The sequence below is a fragment of the Schistocerca gregaria genome, chromosome X (genome assembly GCF_023897955.1).
Source record: "Schistocerca gregaria isolate iqSchGreg1 chromosome X, iqSchGreg1.2, whole genome shotgun sequence".
Taxonomy (NCBI): Eukaryota; Metazoa; Arthropoda; class Insecta; order Orthoptera; family Acrididae; genus Schistocerca; species Schistocerca gregaria.
Genome location: NC_064931.1, coordinates 118,744,539 through 118,750,538, shown reverse-complemented (window position 1 = coordinate 118,750,538; position 6,000 = coordinate 118,744,539).

Genomic DNA, 6,000 nt, shown 5'->3' with positions numbered 1-6,000 from the left:
AAGAAAAGTAGTCTATCACAGATACTTTGAGTCAGTAATAAGATATGGAACTGTATTTTGGGGTAACTCAAACCACGTGTGTCGAATACTAAAACTTCAGAAAACCATTGTTAGAAATATGCACAATGTAGAATGAAGAAAATCACGGTGGCCACTCCTAAAAAAATCCCATACTGTACATATATGAGCTGATTATCTTTCTACACAGTAACCCTGATTTATTTGTAGCAAATCATTTTCAACATGATTACAACACCAGAAAACAAAATAATTTTATGCTGCCCACCCATCGTTTAAATCTTTATGCTCAAACTCCACATTATATAGGTATGAAAATTTATAACACAGTGAAAGGAAGAAAACTGCTCAGCATAAGTTTAGAAACACTGAAAAAATCCTTACATGCGAAACAAGAGCAGAAATGTTACTATTTGGTAGAAGAATTCATAAGTGACAACCTGAAAATTTGAGCAGGAGAGAACAAGTCTTTAGGACTCTTAATTTTTAAAAGTTGTTCACTTTTGGAGAAAAATTATTAATTGCTTAATTAAGTAATTATTCAGTACTCTGTATTATATTACTGATATTATAAGGAAAATTGTAAAACAGTTTTCATGTTTTGATGAGTCTTCTGTACGACGACTTGAAATTTTATATTACAAGACAAACTTCTATTCTATATTCTATGTCTCATTTCTTTTATCCCAATTTTTTGCAAATGTTTTGTTTTCTCATGTGGAAAATGGTGATGGTGATGATGATGATGATTGGTTTATGGGATACTCAACTGCGTGGTTATCAGCACCCATACAAATTCCCAACCTTTTCTCAGTCCAATGTTGCCACTTTCATGAATGATGAAATGATGAGGACAACACAAACACCCAATCATCTTGAGGCAGGTGAAAATCATCCCTGACCCTGATGGGAATCAAACATGGGATCATGTACTCAGGAAGTGAGAAAGCGACCATGAGACCACAAGCTGCGGACATGGAAAATATGGTTCTATTGTTATGTCAACACAGTGGACTCTTTGCGCATAACTGTTTTTACGTTTGTGCACATGAGTCACTGAATTCATCCATACACTTTGGGAAACACTTTCTAGGTTTGAGGGACCCAACTGTAAGGTATCATTTACTTTAAAATTGTTGTTCTCCTTTGTTACCTTTTCTAGACAAACGTCCTAACAAGCTTAATGGTGTTCAATTCACAGTGCCATAGAGACAACCACAGAAGTTTAATTTCCTTGGCCATTGACTGTGATATACTTTCCAGAAAGTACTCTTGCACCCTGAAGTGTGGTTGCGCGTATTCCAGTCGGCCACCTTTAGTAAATTCCTCATATGAAGTTGCAGTAGGTGGAAGCTCTACATTTTGCTTTCCACCAGTTCAATAACAGAATCCTTTATCCATTTTGAAGATGGATTTCATGATATGGAGCCTGATGTAAAGCAGTTGCAGATCTGTTTGGCAATTTTTTGAGACTGCTCCTAAACCAATCTTCACATTCATTTCAGAATGATGACCTGCACCTCCTTTTTGCTCAATAAAACATAAGCCACCATTTTGTACGATCCCACCTTCGTTCCCAATGTGACACATTATAATCATTTTTTCAGGACCGGATAGTATTTAAATTCCTCCTTCCCAGCCATTACAATCTAACACTCCCTGGGTGATAATTGTGTATATTTTCTGATACATACGACATTTTTCTTTTTGCCAACCAGACTTTCTGGAATGATTTTCACCACATCAACTCTCATAAAATTTGATGTGTACAGTTGCATAAATTCTTCTTCTTCTTCTTCTTCTTCTTCTTCTTCTTCTGATATTTCAACTGAATACCATCCAGCCATCTTCAGAGTGAGCCAAGGTGACTGATGCTCCAGCACTTGCTCTGTCTTTTTAAACCCACAGACTGAACCACTGCGCATGTGGACACATTTACACAATTTGACAGAGTCGTTGCCTGACAGCAAAAAAAAGTATGCCATATGCATGGAATTAGATCTATGGGTGTGCAGCCAATCCACACAGTGATATTGATGTATCAATGAGAGCTGAACTGTCTCAATGTCTTTGCGATTTAATTACAGAAACTGCCAGATTCCACGATTTGTTCAAGCTGAAGCCACTGTTTCCATTAATTAAATTCATTGCCAATTGAATTTCAATTACTTCTTTGATTACTGAGTCCTAGAAAGATGAAGTCAAGGCTAGAATTTTATTGTTATCATACACTATAGTGCGCTCAGTGTTGATACAGTGCTCCACCACTGCAGATTTATTAGGTTGTAAGAGCTGGGTGTACATGCAGTGCTCTGTGCATGTCTCTTGGACTGTACATTTCTCTCTTCAATGTATGAACAGCAACACTCACAGGGGATTGGCAGGAAAGCCATGGATTTAAAACTTTCTGTGTCCTCCTCTTCTTTTCTTATACCCACTGTTGGTTTCATTTGTAGTGTCTTATGCATCTGCTGTGGAGAAAATCCACTGGCTTCAAGAACTCTTCTCAGGTGTAGAATTTTGTCCTCCAGATGGCTCTCATAAGCAATAATGTGTACTCTGTGTACCAATGTGTACTCTGTGTACCAAAGTTCTGAGTACAATCATCATCTGCGAAAAAGGGTGGCATCTGCTTGTGCATCAATATATGTCCATGTGGGTTGATTTTTGATACACTGCATGTCTCAAAATGCCATCATCTTTGTGCCATAGGAACACCTCCAAAAATGGAAGGCATCCGACTTTTTCAATTTCCATCATGAACTGAATTTGTATGTTGATAGAATTCAGATGGTTTAAAAATTATTTTAACTTGTCTTCACCATGGGGCCACACTATTAGCTTGAAGCCCACAGTGTTTTGGAGGTATGTCAATGATGCATTTGTAGAGTCCAGCAACTTCTCCTTGAAGTCCTCCATAGAAAGGTTGGCCACCAAGTGTAACAAAGGACTACCCATGGTGACACCATGAGTGTTCATAAAATTCATTATTGAATAAAAATATATTGAGGTCAAAACATGTTCAAATAAATCTGAAATCTTTTTATTGAAAGTCTTTCCAATGTGAGACAATTTTTCCAAAAGAGGAACCTCTGTGAACAATGACACTACATTGGAATTGACTAACATATCAGAATTGTTCAGTTTGAGTGATTTCAGTTTGTCAATGAAGTCCACAGAGTTACATATGTGGTGAGTGCATTTCCCCACCAGAGGCCTTAATAAAGACACAAAGCATTTGGCACCCTCAGTATTGGACACAGAGGAACACCATTCTTGTGGATCTCTGGAAGTCCATAAAGCCTTGGAGGAACCGGACCACTTGGTTTCAATTTTTCACAAATTCTGGTTGAATGAAGGAGTAACATATCTGTGGCAGAGAGGGCTGCATTATGTAAGCTTTGCCAGGATACTGAGATGGTGGCTCTTGCAGCTGATAAAGGTAGTGCCACTGTTTTAATCTCACGTGATGTCTATCATGATAAAATGAACAGTTTACTGAGTGACAACACATACTGGAATATCAGTAAAGACCACACCAACCAGGTTGTAAAGAAGACTGCTTCACTTCTGAATGCCTCCCCCTTTCCACCAGAAGGTGTGTGAAGATTGAAACCAAGTGGTGCAGATCCTCCAAGGCTTTATGGACTTCCAGAGATCCACAGGAATGGTGTTCTGTGTTAGATGGTGACTAACATCAGCTCTCACCTATGATCATGCCAAACACTTAGCACTGTTATTAAGGCCTCTGGTGCAAAAATGGACTCATCACATACGTACCTCTGTGGTCTTCTTTGCCAAAATGAAATCATTCAAACTGAACAATTCTGATATCCAGAATGAGATTTTCACTCTGCAGCTGTGTGCACTGATATGAAACTTCCTGGTGGATTAAAACTGTGTGCTGAACCGAGACTTGAATTTGGTAACTTTGCCTTTCGCAGGCAAAGCCATGTCTCCACAATAGCCTTTCTTCCAGGAGTGCTAGTTGTGCAAGGTATGCAGGAGGGCTTCTATGAGGTTTAGAAGGTAGGAGACAAGGTACTGGTGGAATTGAGACTGTGAGGATGGGTCGTGAGTCATGCTTGGGTAGCTCAGGTGGTAGAGCACTTGGCCGCCAAAGGCAAAGGTCCCAAGTTCGAGTCTAGGTCCAGCACACAGTTTTAATCTTCCAGTAAGTTTCAATTCTAATATGTTAGTCAGCTTCGATGTAGTATCATTGTTCACAAAGGTTCCTCTTTTGGAATAATTGTCTCTCATTGGAAAGACTTTCAATAAAGAGATTTCAGATTTATTTGAATATGTTTTGACCTTGACGTATTTTTTTATAGAATAACGAATTTTATGAACAGACTGATGGTGTTGCCATGGGTAGTCCTTCATGGCCAACTTTTTTATGGAGGATTTCAAGTAGAAGGTGCTGGAATGTACTAGCTTGAAGTCCACAGAGTTTTGGGGGTATGTTGATGCCATGTTTGTAGTGTGGCCCCATGGTGAAAGCAAGCTAAAACAATTTTTAAATGATCTGAATTCTATCCACTGACAAATTCAGTTCACAATGGAAATTGAAAAAGTTGGATGCCTTCCATTTTTGGATGTGTTTGTATGGTGCAAAGATGATGGCATAAACAGAGGATAAACAGTGTTTTGAAAACTGACCCATATGGATTTATATTTATGTGCAAATGGCTGCTACTATCTTTGGCAGATGATGAGTGTGCTCAGAACTCTGGTACACAGAGCACACATCATTGCTGATGAAAGCAGTCTGATGGATGAACTACTACACCTGAGAAGAGTTTTTGAAGCCAATGGGTACTGTCCACAGCAGATACATGAGACACTACAAATAAAACCAACAGTGGGATAAGAAACACAGAAAAAAAGACATGGAAAGTTTCAAATCCATGGCTTTCATGCCACCCCTGGGAAGCCTATCACCAAAAATAGGAAGGATCATCAGTAAACATAAAGTGAAAGTAACAGCAGAACTCCTGTGTTCCGATAAAGATGGTTCGGTGCTTCAGAAGTCCGGGGTTTACACAATCCCCTATGAGTGCAGCCATTCATACATCAGACAGACAACCTGTACAGTCCACGAGACATGCACAGAGCACTGCAGGTACACCCAGCTCTTACAACCTAGTAAATCTGTGGTGGTGGAGCACTTTATCGACACTGGGCACTCAATGGTGTACGATAAAGTTGAAATTTTAGCCTCTTTCTGGGACTCAGTAGTGAAAGAAGCTATTGAAATTCAGTTGGCAATGAATTTAATTAATAGAAATAGTGGGTTCAGCTTGGACAAATCATGGAATCTGGCAATTTCTATAATTATATCACAAAGGTATCATGATGGTGCAGCTCACTGTGATACATCAATATCACTCGATCAAATGCACATCCATAGGTTTAATTCCATTTACATGTCATATCTCTTTGCCACCATTCAATGTCTCTGGCACATTGGTTATCTGTGGTCACACACACAGTGGTTCGGTCTGTGGGTTTAAAAGAACGGAGCAAGTGCTGGAGCATCTGTCACCTTTGCTCACTCTGAAGATGGCTGGACAGTATTCAGCTGAAATATTAGGAGAAGTAGTAGTAGTAGTAGTAGTAGTAGTAGTAGTAGTAGTAGTAGAAGAAGACGAATTTATCCAGCTTTCACAAAGTTTTATGGAACAGTTTTTGCCCCCATGAAAATATGAAGTTACAGTCCGTTAAGTGTTGTGGAAGTGTCATTTTTCACCCACAAGAACTTGTCTCTTTCCTGCTACTTAGTTATTTTACATCAGCACAGGTTTTTTCTTGAATTTTTTGTATCTGAAGCCCAATTTTCGAACAACACACCAAGGGGTTGTTTCACTTATATCAGGAAAATCTTCCACTTCAGTCTTCGACTTTCCCAACATGGCTGCCACTGTTGAAAGCACTGTTCCACAGAAAAGTAGTGGATTTTTCTTCTTATGACTCCCCTTGTAA